Source organism: Rousettus aegyptiacus, unplaced genomic scaffold (assembly GCF_014176215.1).
Source record: "Rousettus aegyptiacus isolate mRouAeg1 unplaced genomic scaffold, mRouAeg1.p scaffold_m13_p_17, whole genome shotgun sequence".
NCBI classification, from domain to species: Eukaryota; Metazoa; Chordata; class Mammalia; order Chiroptera; family Pteropodidae; genus Rousettus; species Rousettus aegyptiacus.
The window spans coordinates 15,512,637-15,523,512 of record NW_023416292.1 but is presented as its reverse complement, the minus strand read 5'-3'; the positions used below and the strand labels follow the sequence as shown (position 1 = coordinate 15,523,512).

Genomic DNA, 10,876 nt, shown 5'->3' with positions numbered 1-10,876 from the left:
TCCATTTATAAAAAAGTCCAAAAGCAAAACTGAAAGATGATGTTTAGGGATGCATAACAAGCTAGTAAAACTGTAAAGATATGGAAGAAGTAATTCCTGTAAAGTCAGGATAGCGGTTGCCTTGGAAGGGAAGGGCTGTGAAAGGAAACTGCGGGGTGGGAGGTTCTGGGGTGATGGCAGCGACTTGGACGATGATTACACCCTTCGCTTGATGATGACTCACGAGGCTGCACATGTACATTGTCTTCAGTTTTCCGTGTAATAGTGTATAACCAAATAACACATCTCTTCATATTTCAGTTTTGCCTTTGAGAAGAAATGAGATGAGGGAGGAATGCAGGTGTGAAGTTTGACTATGTGAGAAAAGGCCGCACATGAAAAATCTGAGGTCAAAATTAAAAACCCGTGAAGAGAGAGAGAGGAAACAAGTGGGGTGTTGAAGCCACTGTAACCCCGCTGGAACGATCAGGTGGGTAGCTTGCCTTTGGATGGCTGTTTTGTTTCCTAGTGTTTTCGGAATAATACAGGTTGTTCCACGTGCTGAGTTTCGTGCTCCCGTGCTTTACAAGTTGGACTTGTGCTGAGGGACCAAGTTTTTTTCTTTTATTCTTTTCTTTTCTTTTTGAATGGACTTGACTCCTCCATACTATCCGGGCATTAGGAGGAAAACATATCTGATGTGGAGAGAACACTCCTGTTTGAGCACTAACCTGGGTGACCCCATCTGTCCCTCCTGGCTGTCTCCAGCCTACCCAGGCTGGAGAGTAGGGTTAGGGGGAGGATGAACCGACCAGAGCAGGGAACAGTTAGTTCCATGTTGAAATGCTTTGGAAATGCAAAAAGTTTCCTTCCACCTTATCCACTCGTGTTCTCTGAGCGGACTGATAGCAGAACGTCACGTTAGGGGTACAGCACAGAAGCTACTGGTAGAGTTTTAAAACATTACAGGGGGATGATTTTTGGCGAGAAATCCGCAGCGCCTCCGCTGACGTTGTCTCCTCGTCTTGGGGAAGCGTGGAGGGCTTTGGTTTCCCTTTCCTGCCTTTTCCTGCCATCAGAACCCTAACGACCCACTGTCTGCCCCACCACGAGGACAGGGCGCTCCTGAACGGCGGGGACGTCAGGTGTCACTGGGCTTCCAGGGACCCGTGCGAGCCGGGATCAGGAAAAGAGATGAGCCTTTCGGGTGGCTGGCGAGGCAAAGTCCGGGGGACAGCGACACACCCTGGTCCTTAAGACTCGTTCTCTCGAGATTTTCCGTGCTGGGCCCGCACGGCAGCACGCCAGGCCCCCGGGTCCGAGGCGTTCCCGGGCGCCCGGCTGCGGAGTTGGCATTTCTTCGGCACGAAGCCGGGGGAGCTGGAGGAAGGGGGCTCCTGCGAGGTGCCGCCCGCGCCGTTTCTGCCCTGCGCTCTCCCCAGAGCGGCTCGTTTCGGGGCTTCTCCCAGGACTCTGGCCAGCGCCAATCAGGTCGCGCGGCACCTGCCCCCAGCCCCGGCCACCTGGAGGGGCGATGAGGTTCTCGGCTCCGTGCAGGGCCAGCACTCCAAGCGTCGGGGCTGCCAGAGGAGCCTCGCGCGGGCCGCCGCAGCCCCCAGCGCCCGGCAGGACGCGTGCAGACCCCGTGGGAGCCCCGCGCGGGAGTCGCCCCCGGCGCCGAGCCGCTCAGCCGTGGTAACGGGTTGGGGCGCTCCTCCGCGCCGGGCTCCCCCAGGGCAGGAAAAGGGGGGCGGGGCGGGGCCCGGGCAGGCAGAGGACCCCGCGGGTCACTGGGGTCCGCTCGTGGATGCTCGTGGATGCTCCTGGCCGGGGCGCACTTTCGAGGGCCCCTCTACACCCGGTAAGCGCGCCCGGGCCGCCTCCCACTGCAGCCAGCGCTGGGGCTGCGTCGACCCGGCTTTCCCGTACCTGTCGTTCCCGGGGTCACGGCCTTGCTGGGGTGGTGGGGGGTAGCGGGGTCGCACTGTTCCTGCCTCTGGGCCGGACTCACCGGGGCCCTGCCTCGGACTACACGGCTATCGCCCGCCTCTGCCCGGAGACCGGCCCCGAGGCACCTTCCTCTCGGCTGGACCTCCCGCGGGCGACCACCCCGGGACCACGCGGTGGCCCTGGCCGGAGACGCCGCACGCTCCGCCGGACCGCTGGGCGTGCGTGCGAGGGGGCGAGGGCGCTGGGGTCGGGGTGCTGGCGGGCGGCGCGGGGCCGCCGTCCGTCCATCTGTGCGGCCAGGCCGACCCGAGCACACGGGCGCGTCTCGGCTCGCCTGGCCATCGCGGCTAGTTTGCTGGTCATTTACCAGAAGTTTGCAAAATAAGGACGGTGGAGGTGTGTTCGCGACGCGGGGCTTGGCGTCTCCGCCAGGACGTGCGGGTGCAAGACAGCCGTGGACCCGCCTGCCTCGGGGTCTGAGACGCGGGCTCTCACCGGAGCCACCAGGCGCATCCTCCCGCGGGCGCAGCCTGGGCTCGGCGGCCCGGCGGCGGGGAGGAGGGTTTGGCGCGAGGAGAGAGACCCGGGGCGAGGAGAGGGCGGCGTCGGGATCAGCGTGCATTCCGCTGCTCTCGCGCCCGCTTCACCCCGAGTCCGCCGGACTGGGGCGGGCAGGGTGCTGGGCTCCTGACCTCTCGTAAGGGTGGCGTCCTGGTCTCTTCGTCCCACCCCCACCCACGCCCCCAACACCTGAGGAGGCAGCGTGGGAGGCAGGGCCGGAGGTCTGCGGTCCCTGTCTGCGCCCGCGGGCTACATGCACCACGCACGTTTCCCTGCCGCGCGTGGGCGTCCCTTTTCTCTGGGTGGAATGGTGGGGCCTTGAAAGTCTGCTCTTCCTAGCAACTTCGGGGGTTCGGGGGACAGGTATCCGCCCCGCAGGCTGGGCTCCCAGTCCGCTGAGAAGCTTCCTCTCGTTCTTTCCAGTCTGCTCAGCCGTGGACTCTCCCCAGCCCCCACTCCCCTCGTGGCCAAGCGGGAGGACCCAGGCTGGGAGGAGGAGGTTCTCACCTCAGGGCTGGGGAGCACGTGCTGAGGAGGCGGCAGTGCAAACTTGGAAGGGGGGGAGGGGTCGACTTCTGCGCAGTGGGCTCTCTACGCCCTGTTCTCTGAGTCTGAGCCAGACTCACGTTTTGTGCGATGTGAGAGGCAAAATGATGCGGGACTCCAGATTCCGCATGTTCACTTTGCCCAGAATTGCCTGGGATTCGAAGTCTTCCAGGTGAAGGCAGCTTCCTTTCTGCACTAAAGAAGTACATTCGGACCCTTACCCCTTTCCTTCAAGGGGAAGGCAAAGGACCAGTCTCTGAAAGCAGTTATATCTCAGATTGCTCTCCAGAGATTCCATCTCCTGCCTGAGATGATCTAAACCAGCATATAGATAGGGCCGTCATGTTGGCACCCAGGGAGGAGCTAAAACGTGGCTTCCTAAGGGTTAGCCCTGACGTTAGGCATTCAGCAGCTGCCCCCTCCTCACGGTCCCCTCTCATGCATAAGGGGCATGGCTATGATTTCTTCATCCTGGCGGATGAAATGAGACAGGACCGTGTGCTAATGGAAGAGCCCCTGAAGTCCTTGGCGGCGGAGTTGGGGGTCACATGCATGGATAAAAACTAGTGGGTGTTACCGGCACTTCTGCCAGAACTAGCAACATGCATTTAGTGATCTCTTGAAAAACAGCGCTCTGGAGAGGCAGGGTGGGCTCCGTACTGATGAAAGCACGTCCCTCAGGTTTTGTCCAAGGATCTCTGCTTTATGTCTAGCTTGGCCATCTGTAATTGGGAGTGAGCTCTGCTGAGTCCAGAGGGCGCCTCGGTGTGTATACAGACATCATCTGGCAATGGGAGCCTGGCAGGAGCCGCCCACCCCTCACCCAGAGGCAGTGTTGGGCTTTAGTGATATCTCCTGCTAACTTTGGGGGAAGGCTGGGTTGGACCAGAAGCGAGGTTGGGAGCCCTCTGAGTGGCTTCTGGACGTAAGAGCCGTTTGGCCTTGACTGCCCTTACAGTCTCATCAGTTGTGAAGAGTGCCCTGAGGTTTAGAATCTGGCCTGATGATTATCAACACCAGTGAAAGTTGCCACCATTTATTAAGTTCTTTCTGTTTGCCAGACACAAGCCTTTGTAAAATCAGGATTGTTACCCCCAGATTGCATCTGAGGGGACCGTGCTGGGGAGATTAAATAACTTGCTGAGATCATAGAGCTAGGAAGTGGCAGAGGTGTCCTTGGAACCGAGGTCTCTCTGACTCCAGGGTCCCTGCTTGCCACAGTGCCAGTCTCCTGCGAAGAGCAGACCTACGTGTGACAGCTGAAAATCCAGAGCCAGTGTGAACACAGACTCTTATTCGCGGGTCCAAGAGACGTTCGCGACCCCATTAGGCTGGTAAAACTGGCATGTTCATTTTCCCCAGGGCTCGGGGGTTTAATTCATACCCAAAGATTAATTTGTTAACATGTACAGTGCCAAAGACTGCAACATAATTATTTACCTTTCAATTAGCAAACTTCAAAGAGATTACTAATTAATTGTTGATGGGGTTCTGGAAAAACAGGCTCTTTCATATATTGCTGGCTGAGTATATCGGTACAACTTCTTTGGAGGGCATTTTAGAAACATCTCAAAATTCAAAATGCCCATGCCATCTGACCCCACGTTCTGTTTTTTGAAATCTAACTTGCTGTCGGACTTGCCTGTGGCCACGAAGACAGGCACATTACAGCATTGTTTGAGCTGCTCATCAAAGGTGGACTTGTTAAATGTCATGTGGTCCTTCCACGAGGTTGAATACTGTTCATCCATTAAAAAAAAAAAAAGGAGGAAGCTGACTCTGAAACTGGTAGGGAATGGTTTCCGAGATACGTGGATCAGTGGAAAACATGCATAGAGTGTTTGTAATATGTTCTAAAAGAGGACGAAGAAGGGAATTTTCAAGAGATTTGCTTGTCTGTGCATAACTATATACACAAAGCCTAATATCTGTTACCTCCAAGGAGAGTGGACCTGTAAACCCTTTGTATTTTTTTCGATTTTTGAACCATGTAATTTCATTAACTGATTTAAAAAAAAAAAAAATCCTCTGCTTGCTCTGTGCCTGATGTCCTCTCAAGCTCTTCTCCAGCCGAGTGATGGGGGTGACACCCCTCACCCTCAGGTTACTTGAGGGGTCACCATTGGAATATAAGTCAAAGGGCCATCAGATGGCACAGAGCCCATAGCATCCGGCCTTCCGAAATTCCTTTCGATATGCAGGTTGTACTCAGAAAGCTGGGGGAAGGGGTGTTTTTAGACGCCTCTCTGAGCTGGGTAGGCAAGGTCTGGTCCTCCAGAGTCGAGAACAAAAGGGAGAAATAGAAACCCCTTCTCTTTGTATTGCCCTAATGTTCTCCTCTACAGGGTAGCACATCAGTGATGGATGGCGTTAGTAAAGGGGCAGAGGAATGCTGCGGGTGGGCATCCGAGGGGGCAGAATGGTTTGCTGGTCTGCTTCTGGTGTTGCATTTGGACCTCAGAAGGGAGAGGAAGAGAGATACACTTGAAAAGAAAGGTTTGGCAATTATTCTGGGGTCTGGCGCCCCACAGGAGGAAGGAAGATTATCGATGTGAGTTGTCACGCCACCCATCAGTGTGTCCCTGAATGCCCCTTTGGGTGCTTTCCATCAGCACAGGTGCTCAACTCAGTTGTCTTCACCCTCAAGAATTCCCTTCTGCTGATCACCCAGCCTGGGGGCCGGTGGATACATGGAGGGGGTGGGCAGGTAACGGGCACTGCCTTCCCTCCTTCAGGTAGGACAGGCTGTTGAACAGCAGAAGCCGTGTGAGAATGACTTGCTTCCAGTCCCACGAGGCGGAGCCCTCCGGCACTGTTAGTGGGCTCACCTCCACTGGGGGCTTCCTAAGTTCTAGTGACTTCACTAGGCGCTCTGCCTGCATTATTTAACCTCTCGATCAGGTCTGTGTGAGAGCCCGGGCTCATTGCCATCCAGCAACAGCTCGTTTCTGCTCTCCCTTCTGTTATCTGCATAGTAACGTGCAACATGGGCACAATGGCGTCACACAGGTGCTCACAGGCTCGGTTTGGGTTGGAACAGCATGCGGCTGAGCATTACATGCTTTGATGGATGAGCTGGAACCTTTTGAAGTCCGGGTGGGTCTGTACAAGGCACGGTTCCGGGTCAGAGCAGTCAGCATTCTTGGTTTGGATTTCCATCCCCCTGGCTTCTCTGTGTGTGCATCGGGGCCGCGCTGCGTGGACTGTGTGTGCCACGTTCCCTGGGGGTGGAGAGGGGAAGAGGAGAAGTTGTCTCTGCGCTGGTGCAGGTGCTGGTGCAGGTGCTGGTGCAGGTGCTAGTGGAGTGGACGGCGGCGAGGGTGTGCCCGTGAGGCTCTGTGTCTGCACTCGAGGGGTGAGGTGAACAGGGTGGCCCTTGAGCCCAGGTCTGTGCTGGGAGTCTGCTGTTTGGAGAAAACAGCCTGACATGCTGAGAGCCTTGCTCATTGCAAAACTTTCTCCTCCCACGCAGCTCGCCGGCTGGGGCTCACCTCTGACTCTCATTCCACGTCAGAAAGAAACAGCTTGAATTTTTCCCTAAATAAATCCCGGAGCACACAAGGCAGCTGCTTCTGTGTGCTGCTGTCGGCCACAGTGGGGAGGGCGAGAAGCTGGACCAGGATCTCAGCTACAGCTGCCAGAACCGAGCCAGGAGGGGGAAGCCAGATGTCCCTACGGTTTTTTTTTTTTTTTTAAAGTAACCTCATGACACAAAAAATGATGTCTAGCATACTAGTAGTGGGTGGTCAGTTTAACACACTTTAGTTCAGACAGTATCTATCGTTCAAGGCACTAAGAGGACAGAAAGGTGAGCAAGACATGGTCCCTGGGCTCGAGTCGCTCCAGACAGCGTGGGAGAGGAATATTCATGTCACCAATAGGACTCTGGAGATTAAAGAACGACACACTAAGTAGAGGCACGGGTGACAGGCCGTCACGTGCAGAGGGGCTGATGTGAATCGAAGGATGGCCCAAGTCACTCCGGTAGATCGTGAAGGTCTTTTTGGAGGAGACGGTCTTCGAATTGGGCCTTGAAGGTTAGAGAGGGAAGCTCAGTAGAAGTGGCTAAGAGAACGGCGTGGGCAAAGCGCAGGAGTACGGTGGGGTGCGGCGTGTTTACCGAGACGTTAACATCGGTCAGCTTCTGCCACAGACATAGTGCGTGGCGTTTTTTAGGTATTTACCAAATGAAACCGTCTACGTCATTGTAAAATAGTCACTGTGATTGTTTTTTTTTTTTTGGTAGTAAAATCAACAGGCTTGATGATAGATCAGATATTAGAAGTGCAGCCCATAAGCGTAAGACCTATAAAACTATAATAAGTTTCTATCGCATTCACGTTGCCTTTTAAAGAAATAACGGATGGTCCTTTGCACACGTAAAACCGACGTTTCTGTTGCGTCAAACCACGGGTGTCACCGCGAGTTTTTCAGCGGGGAGGCAGCAGAGCGTACGAGGACGAGCACCGGGGACGAAGAGTCAGTCAGGTGCCACCTCAGCATTTCGCTCGTGTTTCTTCGGTCATTCCCTTGTTCCTGTGTTCGGCAGATGCGACTCGCATTCCTGGGCCTAGTGGCTGGGCTGACGAGGGAGAGAGAAGAGCCCCAGTCCCCGGGCCGCCAGGGAGTCAGGCGCGCCTCAGAGAGGACGTGGGCGCAGTGCCGAACCACTGCGGTAAAGCAAAGATTCAGATGGAGCGAGGCACGGGTTTGTTTTTTTTTTTTGGTTCCCCAGTACGTAAATTACAGAACCATAACAAAAGATAATTTTACACATGTTTCTACTCTACTGTAGTCTATTAAGTGTTTTATGTCTAAAACATACATCCTTCAATTAAAAAATACTTTATTGCTAAAAGATGTTTCCCACCATGCGAGCCTTTTTGCCGGCGGAGGGTTTTGCCCTGGTGACGTCAAAGATCACCGCTCGCCAGTCACCATAACAATTACAGTAATAATAATGAAAAAGTTCGGAATCTCGTGAGAATTGCAAAAGTGAGACCACAGTCACGAAGTGAGCAAATGCTGTCGGGAAACTCGGCACAGGAGGCGTCAGGAACCTTCAGTTCGTAAAAAAAAAAAACATGGCGTCTGCGAAGCACGATAGAGTGAGGTCCGCCCGTGCCACAGGACACGGTGCTGAACGCCGTAGCGAAAATAGGGTCAGAGCGGGCAAACGAAATATATGTTCCATAAATGCTAGTTGCTGAGATGAACAAACAGATACCGCCAAGAGAACAAACCCGAGGACCCAAAATTACTTCCTCGGATTTGGCTAGTAAATATCGAACACTTGTTCGTGTCCCGACGCCCACGGAAATTGTCGCGCGCTCTGGCGAGCGCCATGAAATATTCATGTATCGGCATGGCCGAATACATAATGTTGACATATGTCACAGAGCATCTTATGCTAGATTCTACCACAGACATCTGCTAGCAGGCACCAGGGTTCAAGGAAGAAAACTGTGCGACGAAAGTTTTACCTTGGAAATATTCTGTGAGCTCATTTTTTTTTTTTTTTCCCTCTCTCTCTGAACTGGGGAAAGACTGCCAGGAGTCTGTTTTAGAGCGGTGACCCTCAGCCCAGCCGGTGGAACACCAGGCTCCCCGGGCGCACGGTGTCGGCAGTGGGAAGGTTGTCGATGACTTTAGCGCGGACAGCGGCACAGAAGTAATGAGGCCAGTACCTGGAGAGAGTTACGTTGAAAAGTGAGGATTACATTTTCAAGATGTCGACAAGTATTTCTTGAATTTTGAAGGGGAGGAAAAAAAAAACCCAGTTGAAACCCTCGCCCACATGGAGATCGAAGTCGTTCAGGAGCTTGAAAGAGATTTGTCACGAAGTAAATGTGAAGCGACACTGTGATCCGGGGTCTCGAGCAGAGGTGCGCGGCGGCCTCAGAGTGTGCGACGATGCAGTAGCAGGTGTGGGCGGCCGTCCCGAGGAAGTGGTGCATGAGCCGAAACCCGGAGCGTGAGTAAGGAGCTAAGGCGGGGAGGGGAGTTTGGAAGGCAGGAGAGAATGTTCCGGGAATGGGCAGAGGCCATGGCAAGAGAGAGCATGGTGCTTTGAGGTGCCAAGGGGCAATGGACTGGGGGGCAGAGGGAAGGAGAGCCTTATGAGATGAGCAGGAGCAGTAGGAAGTTAGAGCATGCAGAGTCTTATCAGCCGCAGTACGGATTTCGAAGTTGATTCTAAAGCAGTGAGTGGTCCCCAAAGTACTTAAGCAGGAGGGTGACATAGTCACGTTTTTCATTTTGAAAAGATAACTCTGGGTATAGAGTGTGCACAGTTGTATATCCGAGGTGGTCAATAGTAGATCCAGGGAGACCCACTAGGAGACTCTTGAAGACCGCCTGTTAGTCCAGGCGAAAGGTGACAGCTGTTTAGACTGGGACATTTGTAGTACAGATGGAAAGAAGGAGATAGATTTGAGAGGGTTCAAGGGTAAAATGGACAGGAAGCGATGCTTTGGATGTGAGGGTTGAGAGGGAAGTGTCGAGGATGGGTCCTAGGCTCCGAGCTTTGTAGCAGTGGATGGCGGTACCATTCGCCGAGGCGGGAAACAGTGGGAGAGGACCAGACTTCGGGGTATCATGAGTTTGATCTCGGCCATGTTGGATCTGAGGGACCTTTGAACCATCTGAATGGGGAGGTCAAGAGGGCAGGAGCATCTGTAAAAAGGAGTTTGGAGGGGAGGTTTGGGCTGGAGATAAACCTCTGTAAGTCATTAATCTAGGGGTTATTGGTACCATGGTGTGGACGATACCGCCTTGGGAGAAAGGCACTTTTAAGTGCCAATGGGAAGGACCCAGCAGTTGAGTGGAAAAGGTGTAGGTTAGAGGAAGGGTAATTCGAAACATAAGGTTTCCAGGAAGATGTGGGCACAGCATCAGACGGGCAGGTGGGAGGGACTGGCCTGGCGAGGGGCAGGGGCTGCCCTTTGGGGTAACTGGAGAGGGGGAGGATGGGATAAGGGCAGGTGTCAGGGTGTCAGGGTGTGTGCATGTGGTGGGAGGATGAGGCTTGGCCTCTGAGGAGGGGCGGGCGGTAGGGAGACAGCGGAGGAAGGCGCTTCCTGAGCGGGAGTGATGAGGACAGGGAAGAGGAGGGGTGAGGAACCCAGACGGCGGCATTGGAGCACTTCGAGCCGTGTGGCACTGAGCCCGCTGTCTTACCTGCGAAGCAGAATAGTAACCACGACACCTGCTCCTCAGGGCCGTGCCCGGACCGCAGCACGTGACCAGCCAACGTAGGCTGCTATTTTAACTCTCCTCCTCACCGTCGGCTCAGTGCTGGACACACGCTCGGTTTCCGTGTGAAGTTGCCACCACTGCCCTCAGGTTGTTAGAGCCCAGGACGTAGACAGACATCTCTCCGTCCGTATTCGTCTCGCTTCTCGTGTCTGAGGCACCAACCTCTTTCTTCTCTAAGCACTTGGAAGCTTTTCCGCTACTTAATGCCGAGGGATTTGTATGTGGTGCTTAGCCAGGGCAGATTCTGTTAGGGGATTTAATCATACGGGCAGGGCGCTGGGCCAGGGTGAAGAGAAAAGAGGTTCAATTAATTCAAGAGTCCAATCTCCTCTGACCTCGTTCATAGACAGAGGACAGGGCGTCCACGGGATTCATTCCTTTATTCCTCCCATAATGTCTGTCGAAGCCAACTTCGTGCCAGGCCTACACCTGGGCCAAGATAACGGAGATGAAGAAAAACGATTCCTGTCCCCGCGATATTAATTTGACCAGATACATGTTGTAATGGCTGTATCACATGCTGGGAAGCACAGGAGAAAGAGCCCCTCGCTGTGCCCAGAGCAGGCAGGGAAGGCTTCCCAGA

General features: G+C 54.3%; 1 protein-coding gene across 3 annotated transcripts in view; it reads left to right on the top strand.

Annotated features, from left to right (window-relative positions):
- The first annotated feature begins 305 nt into the window (after positions 1-305).
- FAM163A (family with sequence similarity 163 member A) overlaps positions 306-10,876 on the top strand; it is a 54,892-nt gene continuing 44,321 nt past the window's right edge. The window contains exon 1 of one of the 3 annotated variants that reach the window (XM_016141168.2): positions 306-469. The gene's annotated coding sequence lies outside the window, so the exon portion shown is untranslated. Of the gene's footprint in view, positions 470-1,633; positions 1,672-2,573; positions 8,746-10,876 lie in introns of those variants that run through there. The other 2 variants (XM_016141172.2, XM_016141170.2) reach the window with 2 other exon arrangements.